Source organism: Centroberyx affinis, unplaced genomic scaffold, assembly GCF_046629955.1.
Source record: "Centroberyx affinis isolate AG114_WGS23_722 - 3 ecotype Tasmania unplaced genomic scaffold, CSIRO-AGI_Caff_v1 ptg003898l_1, whole genome shotgun sequence".
NCBI lineage: Eukaryota > Metazoa > Chordata > Actinopteri > Beryciformes > Berycidae > Centroberyx > Centroberyx affinis.
The window spans coordinates 112,424-132,738 of record NW_027281736.1 but is presented as its reverse complement, the minus strand read 5'-3'; the positions used below and the strand labels follow the sequence as shown (position 1 = coordinate 132,738).

The window sequence follows — 20,315 nt, the reverse complement described above, 5'->3', positions numbered from 1 at the left end:
CCTACACAGTGGTGAAAGGGACAAAAAAAAAAGTAAGAACTAGGCGGATAAATAAACTAAAGGCTCCTTGGATAGAGGTGCTAAGCGCGGGCAACTTCTAAAGGAAAGTATAATGGCACACCAACAGGGAAGAACTTTCACCAGGACACGTCTGGGCTGCAAACGACAAGGGGATAGGGCTTCTCGGCGCTTTGGATGCGACCAAGTGTAGGATCTGTTGTCATCAGTTGAATATCTGATGCGCTCTGTATAGGGGAAAACATATCGAACGGACAGAAAAAAGGCTCTTGGTCCGCTGGCTCCACGCGTCCACCCGGTGATGCAGCGCCACCGGGAGCGATGCACCCGTTGTCTCGCCGTGGGGAGAAGCGACAAAAGAGAAATAGATGACAAGAAGTCAGCACCATTGAATAAATGATTGTCTTGCACATGCCTGAAGTACAAAACCCAAAGCGGAGGGAAATCTCTGCAACTTTGGAATTCCTGGAAACGGTCTGTTGGACCCGTGCTGGATCCTTCGCCCGTTTCCCCCATATCTACTCTGTTCCCACGGGTGGCGTGTTCCGGGCTTGCCCGAGCGTGCTCCTCGTTAGTATAGTGGCTAGTATCCCTGCCTGTCACGCAGGAGACCGGGGTTCAATTCCCCGACGGGGAGGCCAGCTTCACCAGCTGCTTTGTGCTGTTCCCGTCGCACTTGACGAAGGATTTTGAGCAAGGGCAAACCACCTGAAGTTGCAAGGGATGCTGCGCACGCTGGAGTTGGCCCAAACATTGTGCTAAATGTGCAGGACTTCTTCCGCTTTCTCTTCTCACGACGTGAAAGTCTTTGGCCTTTTTTCTAAAGGCGTCCGTGTAGGGTAACACCGGTGAGTGAAAGGCGACTGTGGCAGGATTTGCCGTTTGGCTGAGTCCTACACAGTGGTGAAAGGGACAAAAAAAAAAGTAAGAACTAGGCGGATAAATAAACTAAAGGCTCCTTGGATAGAGGTGCTAAGCGCGGGCAACTTCTAAAGGAAAGTATAATGGCACACCAACAGGGAAGAACTTTCACCAGGACACGTCTGGGCTGCAAACGACAAGGGGATAGGGCTTCTCGGCGCTTTGGATGCGACCAAGTGTAGGATCTGTTGTCATCAGTTGAATATCTGATGCGCTCTGTATAGGGGAAAACATATCGAACGGACAGAAAAAAGGCTCTTGGTCCGCTGGCTCCACGCGTCCACCCGGTGATGCAGCGCCACCGGGAGCGATGCACCCGTTGTCTCGCCGTGGGGAGAAGCGACAAAAGAGAAATAGATGACAAGAAGTCAGCACCATTGAATAAATGATTGTCTTGCACATGCCTGAAGTACAAAACCCAAAGCGGAGGGAAATCTCTGCAACTTTGGAATTCCTGGAAACGGTCTGTTGGACCCGTGCTGGATCCTTCGCCCGTTTCCCCCATATCTACTCTGTTCCCACGGGTGGCGTGTTCCGGGCTTGCCCGAGCGTGCTCCTCGTTAGTATAGTGGCTAGTATCCCTGCCTGTCACGCAGGAGACCGGGGTTCAATTCCCCGACGGGGAGGCCAGCTTCACCAGCTGCTTTGTGCTGTTCCCGTCGCACTTGACGAAGGATTTTGAGCAAGGGCAAACCACCTGAAGTTGCAAGGGATGCTGCGCACGCTGGAGTTGGCCCAAACATTGTGCTAAATGTGCAGGACTTCTTCCGCTTTCTCTTCTCACGACGTGAAAGTCTTTGGCCTTTTTTCTAAAGGCGTCCGTGTAGGGTAACACCGGTGAGTGAAAGGCGACTGTGGCAGGATTTGCCGTTTGGCTGAGTCCTACACAGTGGTGAAAGGGACAAAAAAAAAAGTAAGAACTAGGCGGATAAATAAACTAAAGGCTCCTTGGATAGAGGTGCTAAGCGCGGGCAACTTCTAAAGGAAAGTATAATGGCACACCAACAGGGAAGAACTTTCACCAGGACACGTCTGGGCTGCAAACGACAAGGGGATAGGGCTTCTCGGCGCTTTGGATGCGACCAAGTGTAGGATCTGTTGTCATCAGTTGAATATCTGATGCGCTCTGTATAGGGGAAAACATATCGAACGGACAGAAAAAAGGCTCTTGGTCCGCTGGCTCCACGCGTCCACCCGGTGATGCAGCGCCACCGGGAGCGATGCACCCGTTGTCTCGCCGTGGGGAGAAGCGACAAAAGAGAAATAGATGACAAGAAGTCAGCACCATTGAATAAATGATTGTCTTGCACATGCCTGAAGTACAAAACCCAAAGCGGAGGGAAATCTCTGCAACTTTGGAATTCCTGGAAACGGTCTGTTGGACCCGTGCTGGATCCTTCGCCCGTTTCCCCCATATCTACTCTGTTCCCACGGGTGGCGTGTTCCGGGCTTGCCCGAGCGTGCTCCTCGTTAGTATAGTGGCTAGTATCCCTGCCTGTCACGCAGGAGACCGGGGTTCAATTCCCCGACGGGGAGGCCAGCTTCACCAGCTGCTTTGTGCTGTTCCCGTCGCACTTGACGAAGGATTTTGAGCAAGGGCAAACCACCTGAAGTTGCAAGGGATGCTGCGCACGCTGGAGTTGGCCCAAACATTGTGCTAAATGTGCAGGACTTCTTCCGCTTTCTCTTCTCACGACGTGAAAGTCTTTGGCCTTTTTTCTAAAGGCGTCCGTGTAGGGTAACACCGGTGAGTGAAAGGCGACTGTGGCAGGATTTGCCGTTTGGCTGAGTCCTACACAGTGGTGAAAGGGACAAAAAAAAAAGTAAGAACTAGGCGGATAAATAAACTAAAGGCTCCTTGGATAGAGGTGCTAAGCGCGGGCAACTTCTAAAGGAAAGTATAATGGCACACCAACAGGGAAGAACTTTCACCAGGACACGTCTGGGCTGCAAACGACAAGGGGATAGGGCTTCTCGGCGCTTTGGATGCGACCAAGTGTAGGATCTGTTGTCATCAGTTGAATATCTGATGCGCTCTGTATAGGGGAAAACATATCGAACGGACAGAAAAAAGGCTCTTGGTCCGCTGGCTCCACGCGTCCACCCGGTGATGCAGCGCCACCGGGAGCGATGCACCCGTTGTCTCGCCGTGGGGAGAAGCGACAAAAGAGAAATAGATGACAAGAAGTCAGCACCATTGAATAAATGATTGTCTTGCACATGCCTGAAGTACAAAACCCAAAGCGGAGGGAAATCTCTGCAACTTTGGAATTCCTGGAAACGGTCTGTTGGACCCGTGCTGGATCCTTCGCCCGTTTCCCCCATATCTACTCTGTTCCCACGGGTGGCGTGTTCCGGGCTTGCCCGAGCGTGCTCCTCGTTAGTATAGTGGCTAGTATCCCTGCCTGTCACGCAGGAGACCGGGGTTCAATTCCCCGACGGGGAGGCCAGCTTCACCAGCTGCTTTGTGCTGTTCCCGTCGCACTTGACGAAGGATTTTGAGCAAGGGCAAACCACCTGAAGTTGCAAGGGATGCTGCGCACGCTGGAGTTGGCCCAAACATTGTGCTAAATGTGCAGGACTTCTTCCGCTTTCTCTTCTCACGACGTGAAAGTCTTTGGCCTTTTTTCTAAAGGCGTCCGTGTAGGGTAACACCGGTGAGTGAAAGGCGACTGTGGCAGGATTTGCCGTTTGGCTGAGTCCTACACAGTGGTGAAAGGGACAAAAAAAAAAGTAAGAACTAGGCGGATAAATAAACTAAAGGCTCCTTGGATAGAGGTGCTAAGCGCGGGCAACTTCTAAAGGAAAGTATAATGGCACACCAACAGGGAAGAACTTTCACCAGGACACGTCTGGGCTGCAAACGACAAGGGGATAGGGCTTCTCGGCGCTTTGGATGCGACCAAGTGTAGGATCTGTTGTCATCAGTTGAATATCTGATGCGCTCTGTATAGGGGAAAACATATCGAACGGACAGAAAAAAGGCTCTTGGTCCGCTGGCTCCACGCGTCCACCCGGTGATGCAGCGCCACCGGGAGCGATGCACCCGTTGTCTCGCCGTGGGGAGAAGCGACAAAAGAGAAATAGATGACAAGAAGTCAGCACCATTGAATAAATGATTGTCTTGCACATGCCTGAAGTACAAAACCCAAAGCGGAGGGAAATCTCTGCAACTTTGGAATTCCTGGAAACGGTCTGTTGGACCCGTGCTGGATCCTTCGCCCGTTTCCCCCATATCTACTCTGTTCCCACGGGTGGCGTGTTCCGGGCTTGCCCGAGCGTGCTCCTCGTTAGTATAGTGGCTAGTATCCCTGCCTGTCACGCAGGAGACCGGGGTTCAATTCCCCGACGGGGAGGCCAGCTTCACCAGCTGCTTTGTGCTGTTCCCGTCGCACTTGACGAAGGATTTTGAGCAAGGGCAAACCACCTGAAGTTGCAAGGGATGCTGCGCACGCTGGAGTTGGCCCAAACATTGTGCTAAATGTGCAGGACTTCTTCCGCTTTCTCTTCTCACGACGTGAAAGTCTTTGGCCTTTTTTCTAAAGGCGTCCGTGTAGGGTAACACCGGTGAGTGAAAGGCGACTGTGGCAGGATTTGCCGTTTGGCTGAGTCCTACACAGTGGTGAAAGGGACAAAAAAAAAAGTAAGAACTAGGCGGATAAATAAACTAAAGGCTCCTTGGATAGAGGTGCTAAGCGCGGGCAACTTCTAAAGGAAAGTATAATGGCACACCAACAAGGAAGAACTTTCACCAGGACACGTCTGGGCTGCAAACGACAAGGGGATAGGGCTTCTCGGCGCTTTGGATGCGACCAAGTGTAGGATCTGTTGTCATCAGTTGAATATCTGATGCGCTCTGTATAGGGGAAAACATATCGAACGGACAGAAAAAAGGCTCTTGGTCCGTTGGCTCCACGCGTCCACCCGGTGATGCAGCGCCACCGGGAGCGATGCACCCGTTGTCTCGCCGTGGGGAGAAGCGACAAAAGAGAAATAGATGACAAGAAGTCAGCACCATTGAATAAATGATTGTCTTGCACATGCCTGAAGTACAAAACCCAAAGCGGAGGGAAATCTCTGCAACTTTGGAATTCCTGGAAACGGTCTGTTGGACCCGTGCTGGATCCTTCGCCCGTTTCCCCCATATCTACTCTGTTCCCACGGGTGGCGTGTTCCGGGCTTGCCCGAGCGTGCTCCTCGTTAGTATAGTGGCTAGTATCCCTGCCTGTCACGCAGGAGACCGGGGTTCAATTCCCCGACGGGGAGGCCAGCTTCACCAGCTGCTTTGTGCTGTTCCCGTCGCACTTGACGAAGGATTTTGAGCAAGGGCAAACCACCTGAAGTTGCAAGGGATGCTGCGCACGCTGGAGTTGGCCCAAACATTGTGCTAAATGTGCAGGACTTCTTCCGCTTTCTCTTCTCACGACGTGAAAGTCTTTGGCCTTTTTTCTAAAGGCGTCCGTGTAGGGTAACACCGGTGAGTGAAAGGCGACTGTGGCAGGATTTGCCGTTTGGCTGAGTCCTACACAGTGGTGAAAGGGACAAAAAAAAAAGTAAGAACTAGGCGGATAAATAAACTAAAGGCTCCTTGGATAGAGGTGCTAAGCGCGGGCAACTTCTAAAGGAAAGTATAATGGCACACCAACAGGGAAGAACTTTCACCAGGACACGTCTGGGCTGCAAACGACAAGGGGATAGGGCTTCTCGGCGCTTTGGATGCGACCAAGTGTAGGATCTGTTGTCATCAGTTGAATATCTGATGCGCTCTGTATAGGGGAAAACATATCGAACGGACAGAAAAAAGGCTCTTGGTCCGCTGGCTCCACGCGTCCACCCGGTGATGCAGCGCCACCGGGAGCGATGCACCCGTTGTCTCGCCGTGGGGAGAAGCGACAAAAGAGAAATAGATGACAAGAAGTCAGCACCATTGAATAAATGATTGTCTTGCACATGCCTGAAGTACAAAACCCAAAGCGGAGGGAAATCTCTGCAACTTTGGAATTCCTGGAAACGGTCTGTTGGACCCGTGCTGGATCCTTCGCCCGTTTCCCCCATATCTACTCTGTTCCCACGGGTGGCGTGTTCCGGGCTTGCCCGAGCGTGCTCCTCGTTAGTATAGTGGCTAGTATCCCTGCCTGTCACGCAGGAGACCGGGGTTCAATTCCCCGACGGGGAGGCCAGCTTCACCAGCTGCTTTGTGCTGTTCCCGTCGCACCTGACGAAGGATTTTGAGCAAGGGCAAACCACCTGAAGTTGCAAGGGATGCTGCGCACGCTGGAGTTGGCCCAAACATTGTGCTAAATGTGCAGGACTTCTTCCGCTTTCTCTTCTCACGACGTGAAAGTCTTTGGCCTTTTTTCTAAAGGCGTCCGTGTAGGGTAACACCGGTGAGTGAAAGGCGACTGTGGCAGGATTTGCCGTTTGGCTGAGTCCTACACAGTGGTGAAAGGGACAAAAAAAAAAGTAAGAACTAGGCGGATAAATAAACTAAAGGCTCCTTGGATAGAGGTGCTAAGCGCGGGCAACTTCTAAAGGAAAGTATAATGGCACACCAACAGGGAAGAACTTTCACCAGGACACGTCTGGGCTGCAAACGACAAGGGGATAGGGCTTCTCGGCGCTTTGGATGCGACCAAGTGTAGGATCTGTTGTCATCAGTTGAATATCTGATGCGCTCTGTATAGGGGAAAACATATCGAACGGACAGAAAAAAGGCTCTTGGTCCGCTGGCTCCACGCGTCCACCCGGTGATGCAGCGCCACCGGGAGCGATGCACCCGTTGTCTCGCCGTGGGGAGAAGCGACAAAAGAGAAATAGATGACAAGAAGTCAGCACCATTGAATAAATGATTGTCTTGCACATGCCTGAAGTACAAAACCCAAAGCGGAGGGAAATCTCTGCAACTTTGGAATTCCTGGAAACGGTCTGTTGGACCCGTGCTGGATCCTTCGCCCGTTTCCCCCATATCTACTCTGTTCCCACGGTGGCGTGTTCCGGGCTTGCCCGAGCGTGCTCCTCGTTAGTATAGTGGCTAGTATCCCTGCCTGTCACGCAGGAGACCGGGGTTCAATTCCCCGACGGGGAGGCCAGCTTCACCAGCTGCTTTGTGCTGTTCCCGTCGCACTTGATGAAGGATTTTGAGCAAGGGCAAACCACCTGAAGTTGCAAGGGATGCTGCGCACGCTGGAGTTGGCCCAAACATTGTGCTAAATGTGCAGGACTTCTTCCGCTTTCTCTTCTCACGACGTGAAAGTCTTTGGCCTTTTTTCTAAAGGCGTCCGTGTAGGGTAACACCGGTGAGTGAAAGGCGACTGTGGCAGGATTTGCCGTTTGGCTGAGTCCTACACAGTGGTGAAAGGGACAAAAAAAAAAGTAAGAACTAGGCGGATAAATAAACTAAAGGCTCCTTGGATAGAGGTGCTAAGCGCGGGCAACTTCTAAAGGAAAGTATAATGGCACACCAACAGGGAAGAACTTTCACCAGGACACGTCTGGGCTGCAAACGACAAGGGGATAGGGCTTCTCGGCGCTTTGGATGCGACCAAGTGTAGGATCTGTTGTCATCAGTTGAATATCTGATGCGCTCTGTATAGGGGAAAACATATCGAACGGACAGAAAAAAGGCTCTTGGTCCGTTGGCTCCACGCGTCCACCCGGTGATGCAGCGCCACCGGGAGCGATGCACCCGTTGTCTCGCCGTGGGGAGAAGCAACAAAAGAGAAATAGATGACAAGAAGTCAGCACCATTGAATAAATGATTGTCTTGCACATGCCTGAAGTACAAAACCCAAAGCGGAGGGAAATCTCTGCAACTTTGGAATTCCTGGAAACGGTCTGTTGGACCCGTGCTGGATCCTTCGCCCGTTTCCCCCATATCTACTCTGTTCCCACGGGTGGCGTGTTCCGGGCTTGCCCGAGCGTGCTCCTCGTTAGTATAGTGGCTAGTATCCCTGCCTGTCACGCAGGAGACCGGGGTTCAATTCCCCGACGGGGAGGCCAGCTTCACCAGCTGCTTTGTGCTGTTCCCGTCGCACTTGACGAAGGATTTTGAGCAAGGGCAAACCACCTGAAGTTGCAAGGGATGCTGCGCACGCTGGAGTTGGCCCAAACATTGTGCTAAATGTGCAGGACTTCTTCCGCTTTCTCTTCTCACGACGTGAAAGTCTTTGGCCTTTTTTCTAAAGGCGTCCGTGTAGGGTAACACCGGTGAGTGAAAGGCGACTGTGGCAGGATTTGCCGTTTGGCTGAGTCCTACACAGTGGTGAAAGGGACAAAAAAAAAAGTAAGAACTAGGCGGATAAATAAACTAAAGGCTCCTTGGATAGAGGTGCTAAGCGCGGGCAACTTCTAAAGGAAAGTATAATGGCACACCAACAGGGAAGAACTTTCACCAGGACACGTCTGGGCTGCAAACGACAAGGGGATAGGGCTTCTCGGCGCTTTGGATGCGACCAAGTGTAGGATCTGTTGTCATCAGTTGAATATCTGATGCGCTCTGTATAGGGGAAAACATATCGAACGGACAGAAAAAAGGCTCTTGGTCCGCTGGCTCCACGCGTCCACCCGGTGATGCAGCGCCACCGGGAGCGATGCACCCGTTGTCTCGCCGTGGGGAGAAGCAACAAAAGAGAAATAGATGACAAGAAGTCAGCACCATTGAATAAATGATTGTCTTGCACATGCCTGAAGTACAAAACCCAAAGCGGAGGGAAATCTCTGCAACTTTGGAATTCCTGGAAACGGTCTGTTGGACCCGTGCTGGATCCTTCGCCCGTTTCCCCCATATCTACTCTGTTCCCACGGTGGCGTGTTCCGGGCTTGCCCGAGCGTGCTCCTCGTTAGTATAGTGGCTAGTATCCCTGCCTGTCACGCAGGAGACCGGGGTTCAATTCCCCGACGGGGAGGCCAGCTTCACCAGCTGCTTTGTGCTGTTCCCGTCGCACTTGACGAAGGATTTTGAGCAAGGGCAAACCACCTGAAGTTGCAAGGGATGCTGCGCACGCTGGAGTTGGCCCAAACATTGTGCTAAATGTGCAGGACTTCTTCCGCTTTCTCTTCTCACGACGTGAAAGTCTTTGGCCTTTTTTCTAAAGGCGTCCGTGTAGGGTAACACCGGTGAGTGAAAGGCGACTGTGGCAGGATTTGCCGTTTGGCTGAGTCCTACACAGTGGTGAAAGGGACAAAAAAAAAAGTAAGAACTAGGCGGATAAATAAACTAAAGGCTCCTTGGATAGAGGTGCTAAGCGCGGGCAACTTCTAAAGGAAAGTATAATGGCACACCAACAGGGAAGAACTTTCACCAGGACACGTCTGGGCTGCAAACGACAAGGGGATAGGGCTTCTCGGCGCTTTGGATGCGACCAAGTGTAGGATCTGTTGTCATCAGTTGAATATCTGATGCGCTCTGTATAGGGGAAAACATATCGAACGGACAGAAAAAAGGCTCTTGGTCCGTTGGCTCCACGCGTCCACCCGGTGATGCAGCGCCACCGGGAGCGATGCACCCGTTGTCTCGCCGTGGGGAGAAGCAACAAAAGAGAAATAGATGACAAGAAGTCAGCACCATTGAATAAATGATTGTCTTGCACATGCCTGAAGTACAAAACCCAAAGCGGAGGGAAATCTCTGCAACTTTGGAATTCCTGGAAACGGTCTGTTGGACCCGTGCTGGATCCTTCGCCCGTTTCCCCCATATCTACTCTGTTCCCACGGGTGGCGTGTTCCGGGCTTGCCCGAGCGTGCTCCTCGTTAGTATAGTGGCTAGTATCCCTGCCTGTCACGCAGGAGACCGGGGTTCAATTCCCCGACGGGGAGGCCAGCTTCACCAGCTGCTTTGTGCTGTTCCCGTCGCACTTGACGAAGGATTTTGAGCAAGGGCAAACCACCTGAAGTTGCAAGGGATGCTGCGCACGCTGGAGTTGGCCCAAACATTGTGCTAAATGTGCAGGACTTCTTCCGCTTTCTCTTCTCACGACGTGAAAGTCTTTGGCCTTTTTTCTAAAGGCGTCCGTGTAGGGTAACACCGGTGAGTGAAAGGCGACTGTGGCAGGATTTGCCGTTTGGCTGAGTCCTACACAGTGGTGAAAGGGACAAAAAAAAAAGTAAGAACTAGGCGGATAAATAAACTAAAGGCTCCTTGGATAGAGGTGCTAAGCGCGGGCAACTTCTAAAGGAAAGTATAATGGCACACCAACAGGGAAGAACTTTCACCAGGACACGTCTGGGCTGCAAACGACAAGGGGATAGGGCTTCTCGGCGCTTTGGATGCGACCAAGTGTAGGATCTGTTGTCATCAGTTGAATATCTGATGCGCTCTGTATAGGGGAAAACATATCGAACGGACAGAAAAAAGGCTCTTGGTCCGCTGGCTCCACGCGTCCACCCGGTGATGCAGCGCCACCGGGAGCGATGCACCCGTTGTCTCGCCGTGGGGAGAAGCGACAAAAGAGAAATAGATGACAAGAAGTCAGCACCATTGAATAAATGATTGTCTTGCACATGCCTGAAGTACAAAACCCAAAGCGGAGGGAAATCTCTGCAACTTTGGAATTCCTGGAAACGGTCTGTTGGACCCGTGCTGGATCCTTCGCCCGTTTCCCCCATATCTACTCTGTTCCCACGGGTGGCGTGTTCCGGGCTTGCCCGAGCGTGCTCCTCGTTAGTATAGTGGCTAGTATCCCTGCCTGTCACGCAGGAGACCGGGGTTCAATTCCCCGACGGGGAGGCCAGCTTCACCAGCTGCTTTGTGCTGTTCCCGTCGCACCTGACGAAGGATTTTGAGCAAGGGCAAACCACCTGAAGTTGCAAGGGATGCTGCGCACGCTGGAGTTGGCCCAAACATTGTGCTAAATGTGCAGGACTTCTTCCGCTTTCTCTTCTCACGACGTGAAAGTCTTTGGCCTTTTTTCTAAAGGCGTCCGTGTAGGGTAACACCGGTGAGTGAAAGGCGACTGTGGCAGGATTTGCCGTTTGGCTGAGTCCTACACAGTGGTGAAAGGGACAAAAAAAAAAGTAAGAACTAGGCGGATAAATAAACTAAAGGCTCCTTGGATAGAGGTGCTAAGCGCGGGCAACTTCTAAAGGAAAGTATAATGGCACACCAACAGGGAAGAACTTTCACCAGGACACGTCTGGGCTGCAAACGACAAGGGGATAGGGCTTCTCGGCGCTTTGGATGCGACCAAGTGTAGGATCTGTTGTCATCAGTTGAATATCTGATGCGCTCTGTATAGGGGAAAACATATCGAACGGACAGAAAAAAGGCTCTTGGTCCGCTGGCTCCACGCGTCCACCCGGTGATGCAGCGCCACCGGGAGCGATGCACCCGTTGTCTCGCCGTGGGGAGAAGCAACAAAAGAGAAATAGATGACAAGAAGTCAGCACCATTGAATAAATGATTGTCTTGCACATGCCTGAAGTACAAAACCCAAAGCGGAGGGAAATCTCTGCAACTTTGGAATTCCTGGAAACGGTCTGTTGGACCCGTGCTGGATCCTTCGCCCGTTTCCCCCATATCTACTCTGTTCCCACGGTGGCGTGTTCCGGGCTTGCCCGAGCGTGCTCCTCGTTAGTATAGTGGCTAGTATCCCTGCCTGTCACGCAGGAGACCGGGGTTCAATTCCCCGACGGGGAGGCCAGCTTCACCAGCTGCTTTGTGCTGTTCCCGTCGCACTTGACGAAGGATTTTGAGCAAGGGCAAACCACCTGAAGTTGCAAGGGATGCTGCGCACGCTGGAGTTGGCCCAAACATTGTGCTAAATGTGCAGGACTTCTTCCGCTTTCTCTTCTCACGACGTGAAAGTCTTTGGCCTTTTTTCTAAAGGCGTCCGTGTAGGGTAACACCGGTGAGTGAAAGGCGACTGTGGCAGGATTTGCCGTTTGGCTGAGTCCTACACAGTGGTGAAAGGGACAAAAAAAAAAGTAAGAACTAGGCGGATAAATAAACTAAAGGCTCCTTGGATAGAGGTGCTAAGCGCGGGCAACTTCTAAAGGAAAGTATAATGGCACACCAACAGGGAAGAACTTTCACCAGGACACGTCTGGGCTGCAAACGACAAGGGGATAGGGCTTCTCGGCGCTTTGGATGCGACCAAGTGTAGGATCTGTTGTCATCAGTTGAATATCTGATGCGCTCTGTATAGGGGAAAACATATCGAACGGACAGAAAAAAGGCTCTTGGTCCGCTGGCTCCACGCGTCCACCCGGTGATGCAGCGCCACCGGGAGCGATGCACCCGTTGTCTCGCCGTGGGGAGAAGCAACAAAAGAGAAATAGATGACAAGAAGTCAGCACCATTGAATAAATGATTGTCTTGCACATGCCTGAAGTACAAAACCCAAAGCGGAGGGAAATCTCTGCAACTTTGGAATTCCTGGAAACGGTCTGTTGGACCCGTGCTGGATCCTTCGCCCGTTTCCCCCATATCTACTCTGTTCCCACGGGTGGCGTGTTCCGGGCTTGCCCGAGCGTGCTCCTCGTTAGTATAGTGGCTAGTATCCCTGCCTGTCACGCAGGAGACCGGGGTTCAATTCCCCGACGGGGAGGCCAGCTTCACCAGCTGCTTTGTGCTGTTCCCGTCGCACTTGACGAAGGATTTTGAGCAAGGGCAAACCACCTGAAGTTGCAAGGGATGCTGCGCACGCTGGAGTTGGCCCAAACATTGTGCTAAATGTGCAGGACTTCTTCCGCTTTCTCTTCTCACGACGTGAAAGTCTTTGGCCTTTTTTCTAAAGGCGTCCGTGTAGGGTAACACCGGTGAGTGAAAGGCGACTGTGGCAGGATTTGCCGTTTGGCTGAGTCCTACACAGTGGTGAAAGGGACAAAAAAAAAAGTAAGAACTAGGCGGATAAATAAACTAAAGGCTCCTTGGATAGAGGTGCTAAGCGCGGGCAACTTCTAAAGGAAAGTATAATGGCACACCAACAAGGAAGAACTTTCACCAGGACACGTCTGGGCTGCAAACGACAAGGGGATAGGGCTTCTCGGCGCTTTGGATGCGACCAAGTGTAGGATCTGTTGTCATCAGTTGAATATCTGATGCGCTCTGTATAGGGGAAAACATATCGAACGGACAGAAAAAAGGCTCTTGGTCCGTTGGCTCCACGCGTCCACCCGGTGATGCAGCGCCACCGGGAGCGATGCACCCGTTGTCTCGCCGTGGGGAGAAGCAACAAAAGAGAAATAGATGACAAGAAGTCAGCACCATTGAATAAATGATTGTCTTGCACATGCCTGAAGTACAAAACCCAAAGCGGAGGGAAATCTCTGCAACTTTGGAATTCCTGGAAACGGTCTGTTGGACCCGTGCTGGATCCTTCGCCCGTTTCCCCCATATCTACTCTGTTCCCACGGGTGGCGTGTTCCGGGCTTGCCCGAGCGTGCTCCTCGTTAGTATAGTGGCTAGTATCCCTGCCTGTCACGCGGGGGCCAGCAATCTGACAGCCAATCACATTGCAGTATTTTTTGTCTGCTGTCCTTAACTAGCTAGCAACATCAGAAGCTACCACTCCCCTCACTATGAATAAAGACTGGAAAAAAAGAGAAGAGTGGGTCCTAAAAATAACCAAAACTCACAGGATTAATGCACAGGGAAAACTGCTTTGCCACATGAATATGCACGTGTTTCATTTTCCACTACATAACACATAGCTAGCATGCTAGCTGTGTTTTTCCCCCCTCAATTCTTATTTACAAATACGAAAACCAGCTATCTAGAAAAAAAGCCATGTAGTCTCAATCTCAAAAGTTTGAATGCAAAGGGTAAAAGCATAACATGTCTGTGCAAACACATTTGCATTTTAAATCCAAAGTGCTTTTTGTTAACTCATCTGACCAGCTCGCCTCCTCTGTCTAACTCCAAGTGACTGATCTCACCGTTGGCGCATGCGTCGGAGGCCGAAGGGATTACTTAGTGTTGATGCGTAAGGAAAAATAGTTCCTATAAAGACAGCTACAGGAAAAGCTGGAATAAAAGATAAACCTATTTTAGAGCCTATATTGGCCATATACATGATAGCATACTGCTTTTAGAATAATAACCTCTGTGATTTATGCGTAAACACTACCGTTCACACTCATGTTACAAAATGATAGCCTTGTAATTTAATACAGTGTTTATTCGGTAAAAACAAGTTTTCCTCGAAACCACCATTCCCCTAAGATTATATTGTCATGTCGGCAAATGGTCGAAATAAAGTCACGTCTATTAGACTTGTTGGCCTCGATGCAGGTTGAGAAAATGTTTGCTGGGCTGTAAGACACAGGGAGCCACTTCAATGAAAACACAATTGGTCTTATGTGTTCATGTTTTAGCACACTCATGATCCTACCAAACTGTTCTAAAAAACTTGAGCTCATGTATGCTCCTGCCAGGAATTCCAGGTAAGACTACATTGCAGTATTCCTGCATTGATGAAATAAAATCATGGATACGTTTCTCAGCACTTGACTGGGTGAGGCCAAGTTTGGAGATAGTTTTGACATGGTAATGTTGCATGTATTTACAGTATAACCCCATTTATGCTACCAGATAAAACACTGAGGTTTCAAACCTACTAGACTACTAAATCACGATAGCCTACTCCATGACAGCTGCTGGTCATTGTGCTTTTCTCAGATATACATGTAGGTAGCCCATGATGTGAATAGGACTGAAAACTCTGCATCAATTCCAGGCATAATCCATTATTAATAATAATACAATTTAAAAAGTTTAAACATGATTTTATTTTTTATTACATTTTTGAAAAATTACAAAAAAATGAACAATAACAAGTTTTTACAATATTTAACTTGTAATAAATATATAAGGCTCCCGCGCACCATCTACTTGCAGATCACAATTTAATATAGCAACGTTTCCGTCAAAGACCTTTTTCAAAGCATCAAACATGGAACTGATGTCATCTGTGGGCTACTTATAGTTTTGGTTGTCATCGACAACAGGTGCAAGACGATTGTCAATCAGCACACCCAATTAGCCTTTCAGAATATCCATTACATCAGCAAATCAGCAGTTATCTGAGCAAATATATCAAATACATATAAATGTATTTGATATATTTGCTCAAGGTAGGCCATTTTGTGTATATATAGGAGCTTTAACTTACTTTGACTATCTCCTTTTATACTACCTGATTGTATTCATATGACAAATGCTGGCCTTTTTATTGATGTACTAACTAGATAAATGCTGATTTGTGTGCAAGTACTACTGCTGGTGGAACGATGACAGGCTGGTTAGTGGGGCTGGTGGAGAGATGGAGAGGCTAGTGGGGTGATAACCAGGCTGGTGGAGAGATGGAGAGGCTAGTGGAGTGATAACCAGGCTGGTGGAGTGATGGAGAGGCTGTAGTATTAAATAAGGTGGAATGCTATTGTCCGAAATTACTCAGAAAATCATTTTCCAAAAACAATTTTGTTTCAATTATGTAGCACCTAATACTGTTAGTGTATAATTCATATTAAATATGTGATATAGCAACTTACCATTTGTGTAGGAGTGATGGAGAGACTGGTGGAGCGATGGAGAGGCTGGTGGAGCTTACCATTCCTGTAAGCGGTGGAGCGATGATGAATGCTGTGATGAGTGCTGGAGCTGGTGGGGTGATGGTGAGGCTGTAAGATTAGGATAGAATAGAATATTGTCTGAAATTAGTCAGAAAATCATTGTCTGTGATTCTATAGATAGACAAACAAGAAAAGATGTTCTTCCATATGACTGTAATGAAACGGACAAGGCTCTCATGTGAGCTGCTCTGGTACTAAAATTTTTATATATACTTTCTTTTAGAAATTTTACATGTATGTAGCCTACGTTGGATATTAATTACTATTTCTATTTTTTGCACATTTGAGCCCACAGCCCATCCTCACCTACTCACCCGGTCTTTCCTTACTTTTCCTCCCTATAGCCTATGCTTAAGCAACCTCATTAAGCAGATCATCTGATTATAAAAAAATATTTTAAATACTAGTCATAGTGATGTAACTGCATAACTAACTTTGCTTCATGTTTGGTAGGCGTAGTAGTCTGACTCCTACCTTTTTGAAATTTCGGTTCCTAGGAGAGAACGGGAGAGTAGTCCATTGTGTCTGTCCGTCTCTGTTCATTTCAATTCATTTTCAATGAGAGCTGTCCATCGGACCAACCCTAGTGCTCTCCTTAAGGACTCTCATCATTGTGCTTAATTGCATTTTGGCATTCATCACAAATGTTGGAATATCTGATTACTTTATTCACAATGTAGCTCGTAAGATGGTAGAGAGCACAGGTCTTGGAGGTCAGGTGCAGGGCTGTGCTCCATCAGCCACTCCATTCTGAGGCCAGGACTGGGAAATGTCCAGGAAGTCTGCCAAAAGGTTGTTGTCATCCTCCTGATGGCTTCCTGATTTCACTGTCGCAAGAAACTGCCCAACTGATATTGATCGCAGTGCCTGGTGAAACTCCACTGGAGTTGGGACTGGATTCCTCTGTCTTATGCAGCTGAATAGGTTTTCGAGACAGTCTTGGGTAAACCTGCTGGTCAACACAAACAAGTGTCCCTGGGCCAGCATGTCTTCTTGGATTGATAGTATTGTAGATGTTGCCATCACAATCCCTGTTTGCACAGGCTTCCAGCTACCTGGTCGTCCAATCTTCAGCCCACAGAACAGTTGGATCATGTCCTGGAGGAACTTGATGGCCGTTAGGTACTCCTCCATCTTGTACCTGCTCAGTGCCATTACTGGGTGGCAAGAGGACATAATGTCAAAACAATGGTCCACCTGCTCCAGGAACCATGCTGTTGTCCGGTAAGATGGGGGTCGTTGTTCTTGCTCCACCATGTATTTCAGGCCAGCACTTGTTGCCTTGCTGAAGACAACGAAGGGCCCACCTTCATCTTGTCGAAATGACTGGGCTGAAGGGTTTTACGTGATAAATTTGGAGCAATTTTCAATGCCATCCCCTCTTGAAAATCCAACAAATCTTTCAATGGACCAATTGAAACTTCATTGGAGGAGAGGTTCTCCCTCTCTACCATATTTGGTGGAATTGTAAATGTCTGTCCACGGGCACTCTTCAAGTTCTTCACCAGATGTGGGACGTCTGGCATGAAGTATAGCCTCCTGTCTTGTCTTGCTGGATGTGGGACAGATGTTTCGTTGTGGTCCACTCTAAAGACCTTCTACATTTCCCGATTAGGGCTGCCCATGTCGGTGGTGACGTTAATGTCGGTGGTGACGTCAATTATGTCCAGGATGATTGGTTTGTAAATTGCCCCATTAGTGGAATTGCCACTGTAGTGGTAAGCCACTACTTGTTTCCATCGTGTCATGCTCCCTGCCAACATAAAAACACAGGCATGTGTTGCCTCTCCTGTGTGGCTGGGTAACGCCACGTCCCCATAAAGCTTCCCTGTTCCCAGGTGCAGCTCCACGCTTGGTGTGATTGCCATCTCATCCAGAGTCAGCACACACTCCCTCTCCATCTCTGTCAGGCCATCTACCTTCAGCTTCAGCATGTCAAACACCTCCCCTAATACTCCTGGTTCCATCTTTATATGCTGCAGTCTTCTTTGCAGGGTTCTGATGTCAGGGAGAGGAATCTCCATGTCCTGGAGCAGCCTGTAGCCTGTTGAGCCTGTGGCAAAATGGAGTTTTATGGCCTTTTTAAGGATGTCATTTCCCCATCTCATGCCCCTCTTACGCTTCATACCAATCGCTTTTATCTGATCTTTAGAAAAAATTGCAGCAAATTTATTTTCCATGACTACATTTTTTTTCTATAGGACCGCATTCATTCTATTCTGTTGTTTTAGGGCTGCCCGTAACCTTCTTGTCTGATCTATTTGTTTTTCTAACTCCCTCAAGTCTTTCTCACTGGCTCCTGGCTCACTTGGACGCATTGAAATTATAAATATTATATAAATTATGACTTCACATTATTCATACCAAAGTTCATTATGGGACAATATGTGTGGTCACTGGCCATTGCATGTACTGGAGGTTTTGGGGTGGTTCTCACAGCAGGACCCTTCCTCCTCTTGGGCTCAGGGCGATGCACAAATATGGTTGGAACAGCATCAGCCTTCAATTTCAGTTGGCCTTTTTTTGTTGTTGTGAATTGCTCTCCCTCAATATGAGCCTGCAGAATGGCTTATGAGTTTAATTTCCACACACATTCCAGACTTTACCCCATAATTGTCAATCACAATTTCATTGTAGTCATGTACATATTACAGTAAAACACATTGGGCCTCATTCACAAAACGTGTGTACGATTTGATCTTAAAGTGTACTTACGAATGTTTCCACGTACATTTCGGCATTCATAATTTTTTTTCTTACATGAATATGGTACGATCAAAATCTACGTGTGTTTGGAAACATGCCTGGCGGCATTACGCATTAAGTGGTTTCTACTTAGAATGCCATATTCTTTAAAGACCTGAGACTTTTTTGCTTATCATTATGAAGTAAATGTTGATTGCACAGTGTAATGGCTATAGAAAAATGACACCATCGGCGTTTAGATTGGTTCCCTATAAGCCTCGCTTTCACTATGCAATTCTGTCTGCCACCGGGTACGATCTCCCGGGAGAATGATGGCTCGATTTACGGTACAAAGGAAGTGCGCCATCCATTGCGCAACCAAGAGGACTTGAATAGGTTTTCCCCGGTAGCTACCGATAGCTACCGGGGAAAACACACACACTGCCTACTTATTAATACTACCGGATGTTTTACTCTGCCTTTATCATAGCACTGAGATCGGGGGTTCTAGTTCAAATTGGGATTCTTACGGTTGTTTCTTGCTTTGGACAGTAGCCAGGCTGCTGGCGGTAGCGTTAGCCATGTTGCTAACGCTACCAATAGCAGCCAGAAAACGAACCAGGAGCTACAAGGAAGCCAGGACCAGTCAGAAACAAACTAAACAAACATCTAACGTTAACTATGTTTGTTTCTGGCTGCTAACGTTAGCTAGCGTTAGCTAGCATAGCTAGCGTTAGCAATGTTAGCCATGTTGCTAACGCTAGCTAACGCTAGCAGCCAGAAACAAACAATTGATCCATTGTCCATTTGATAATCTAAACAAAGAACACATTTTCTTGCAGTGGCCTTTTTAAAAGGAGCAGTGGTGAAAGTTACTATATTGTGTTATGATCAAGGAGTTGATAAGCAGACAGATGGTTTGTTCTATTGCACGGAGCTAGGCTCTAACAGAAAGCGATCCGGTTGTCCTTGCACAGCGGCGCAAACAACAATACCACTTGGAAACGCTAGGGGGGGACAACGGGGGGAATCGTATTTCCATCGATATCCACGCATCTATCCATCCCTCTAACCATCCATCATGGATGGAAAGATCGATACATAGATAGATAGATATGTGTGAAAATTATCTATCTATCCATCTCTTTCCATCCATGATAGATGGAAGGATAGATAGGTATGTGTGGATATCTATCTGTCTGTCTATCTAGATCCACACGTCAAAATATATATGAATATTGACAAGAGACTGCGTGTCAAACATTGACAAATTTATTTTTGTCCACAAAAACAAAAACCCTGTAACAAACAGGTCAACACAGTAGTAGCCTACCAGGCAAAAATTAACGAATGAATAATTGTCAAGGCTTCACTAAATTATCAAAGTAGTCTATGGATTAAAGACACACATGAAAAGCCTGTATTAAAAACACATTCACGAGCCACACAACATTGTTTGGGAGCCAAAAGTCTAACGAAGCTCAATCTGAGAAAAAAAACTTCAAACCTGAAAAACTAAAAAGGTTAAAATGACCAAACATGACAAACACTAACAATGGGCATATGTGGATTATAAGGATTGGCCTACGTGCATAAAAGTCTAGAGCAGTGGTTCTCAACCTTTTTCATATCAAGGACCTCTAATTTAGTCCACATTAGGGCCACGGACACCCATTTGATGAGATTTTGTCTCTCGGACCCAAATCTGATAATATTTTTATTGTCAGATATGATTTTGTCCAGAATTCCATGACTATCTGTATTGTAGGTAGAGAGATAACAGTGAAACGTAACAGTCAAAATAGTCATTCTAAAATGACAAAATAATGAAGTTTAACAATTCATCAATTTGCTGTGGTGGTACCCGGACCCCACATTGAGAACCACTGGATTAAGTTAATGTCAACATATGGAACAAAAAAGGCCGTAATCAGCTGACCATCTGCTGATCTATCTAGCAATATAACAAACAGGTCAGCACAGTTCTATCAATCTTCTTTTAAACACTTTTATAAAGGCCTATACATACAGGGAGCATGAGGTGCTTATTTAAGCTGGAGTAAAAAGCTCCCAGAGATTAATTTTTTACTGTTTGTCACAGTGATGACAAATATAATGTTCAT

At 48.2% G+C, this 20,315-nt stretch overlaps 14 non-coding genes and 15 pseudogenes across 14 annotated transcripts; all 29 read left to right on the top strand.

Moving 5' to 3' along the window:
- The first annotated feature begins 175 nt into the window (after positions 1–175).
- Positions 176–350, top strand: LOC139662830 (U2 spliceosomal RNA; annotated as a pseudogene).
- A 233-nt stretch (positions 351–583) lies between these two features.
- trnad-guc (transfer RNA aspartic acid (anticodon GUC)) lies at positions 584–655 on the top strand. Its single transcript has one exon. It is a non-coding gene; the product is annotated as a tRNA-Asp (tRNA).
- A 430-nt stretch (positions 656–1,085) lies between these two features.
- On the top strand, positions 1,086–1,260 carry LOC139662829 (U2 spliceosomal RNA; annotated as a pseudogene).
- A 233-nt stretch (positions 1,261–1,493) lies between these two features.
- trnad-guc (transfer RNA aspartic acid (anticodon GUC)) lies at positions 1,494–1,565 on the top strand. Its single transcript has one exon. It is a non-coding gene; the product is annotated as a tRNA-Asp (tRNA).
- Positions 1,566–1,995: 430 nt separating this feature from the next.
- On the top strand, positions 1,996–2,170 carry LOC139662828 (U2 spliceosomal RNA; annotated as a pseudogene).
- A 233-nt stretch (positions 2,171–2,403) lies between these two features.
- trnad-guc (transfer RNA aspartic acid (anticodon GUC)) lies at positions 2,404–2,475 on the top strand. Its single transcript has one exon. It is a non-coding gene; the product is annotated as a tRNA-Asp (tRNA).
- Positions 2,476–2,905: 430 nt separating this feature from the next.
- Positions 2,906–3,080, top strand: LOC139662827 (U2 spliceosomal RNA; annotated as a pseudogene).
- A 233-nt stretch (positions 3,081–3,313) lies between these two features.
- Positions 3,314–3,385, top strand: trnad-guc (transfer RNA aspartic acid (anticodon GUC)). Its single transcript has one exon. It is a non-coding gene; the product is annotated as a tRNA-Asp (tRNA).
- A 430-nt stretch (positions 3,386–3,815) lies between these two features.
- Positions 3,816–3,990, top strand: LOC139662826 (U2 spliceosomal RNA; annotated as a pseudogene).
- Positions 3,991–4,223: 233 nt separating this feature from the next.
- trnad-guc (transfer RNA aspartic acid (anticodon GUC)) lies at positions 4,224–4,295 on the top strand. Its single transcript has one exon. It is a non-coding gene; the product is annotated as a tRNA-Asp (tRNA).
- A 430-nt stretch (positions 4,296–4,725) lies between these two features.
- Positions 4,726–4,900, top strand: LOC139662854 (U2 spliceosomal RNA; annotated as a pseudogene).
- Positions 4,901–5,133: 233 nt separating this feature from the next.
- On the top strand, positions 5,134–5,205 carry trnad-guc (transfer RNA aspartic acid (anticodon GUC)). The gene has a single exon. It is a non-coding gene; the product is annotated as a tRNA-Asp (tRNA).
- A 430-nt stretch (positions 5,206–5,635) lies between these two features.
- LOC139662825 (U2 spliceosomal RNA) lies at positions 5,636–5,810 on the top strand (annotated as a pseudogene).
- Positions 5,811–6,043: 233 nt separating this feature from the next.
- On the top strand, positions 6,044–6,115 carry trnad-guc (transfer RNA aspartic acid (anticodon GUC)). The gene has a single exon. It is a non-coding gene; the product is annotated as a tRNA-Asp (tRNA).
- A 430-nt stretch (positions 6,116–6,545) lies between these two features.
- On the top strand, positions 6,546–6,720 carry LOC139662824 (U2 spliceosomal RNA; annotated as a pseudogene).
- Positions 6,721–6,952: 232 nt separating this feature from the next.
- On the top strand, positions 6,953–7,024 carry trnad-guc (transfer RNA aspartic acid (anticodon GUC)). The gene has a single exon. It is a non-coding gene; the product is annotated as a tRNA-Asp (tRNA).
- Positions 7,025–7,454: 430 nt separating this feature from the next.
- LOC139662843 (U2 spliceosomal RNA) lies at positions 7,455–7,629 on the top strand (annotated as a pseudogene).
- A 233-nt stretch (positions 7,630–7,862) lies between these two features.
- Positions 7,863–7,934, top strand: trnad-guc (transfer RNA aspartic acid (anticodon GUC)). Its single transcript has one exon. It is a non-coding gene; the product is annotated as a tRNA-Asp (tRNA).
- A 430-nt stretch (positions 7,935–8,364) lies between these two features.
- LOC139662823 (U2 spliceosomal RNA) lies at positions 8,365–8,539 on the top strand (annotated as a pseudogene).
- A 232-nt stretch (positions 8,540–8,771) lies between these two features.
- On the top strand, positions 8,772–8,843 carry trnad-guc (transfer RNA aspartic acid (anticodon GUC)). The gene has a single exon. It is a non-coding gene; the product is annotated as a tRNA-Asp (tRNA).
- Positions 8,844–9,273: 430 nt separating this feature from the next.
- Positions 9,274–9,448, top strand: LOC139662831 (U2 spliceosomal RNA; annotated as a pseudogene).
- Positions 9,449–9,681: 233 nt separating this feature from the next.
- trnad-guc (transfer RNA aspartic acid (anticodon GUC)) lies at positions 9,682–9,753 on the top strand. The gene has a single exon. It is a non-coding gene; the product is annotated as a tRNA-Asp (tRNA).
- Positions 9,754–10,183: 430 nt separating this feature from the next.
- On the top strand, positions 10,184–10,358 carry LOC139662822 (U2 spliceosomal RNA; annotated as a pseudogene).
- Positions 10,359–10,591: 233 nt separating this feature from the next.
- trnad-guc (transfer RNA aspartic acid (anticodon GUC)) lies at positions 10,592–10,663 on the top strand. Its single transcript has one exon. It is a non-coding gene; the product is annotated as a tRNA-Asp (tRNA).
- Positions 10,664–11,093: 430 nt separating this feature from the next.
- On the top strand, positions 11,094–11,268 carry LOC139662821 (U2 spliceosomal RNA; annotated as a pseudogene).
- A 232-nt stretch (positions 11,269–11,500) lies between these two features.
- On the top strand, positions 11,501–11,572 carry trnad-guc (transfer RNA aspartic acid (anticodon GUC)). Its single transcript has one exon. It is a non-coding gene; the product is annotated as a tRNA-Asp (tRNA).
- Positions 11,573–12,002: 430 nt separating this feature from the next.
- LOC139662866 (U2 spliceosomal RNA) lies at positions 12,003–12,177 on the top strand (annotated as a pseudogene).
- Positions 12,178–12,410: 233 nt separating this feature from the next.
- Positions 12,411–12,482, top strand: trnad-guc (transfer RNA aspartic acid (anticodon GUC)). Its single transcript has one exon. It is a non-coding gene; the product is annotated as a tRNA-Asp (tRNA).
- Positions 12,483–12,912: 430 nt separating this feature from the next.
- On the top strand, positions 12,913–13,087 carry LOC139662820 (U2 spliceosomal RNA; annotated as a pseudogene).
- The last annotated feature ends 7,228 nt before the right edge of the window (positions 13,088–20,315 follow it).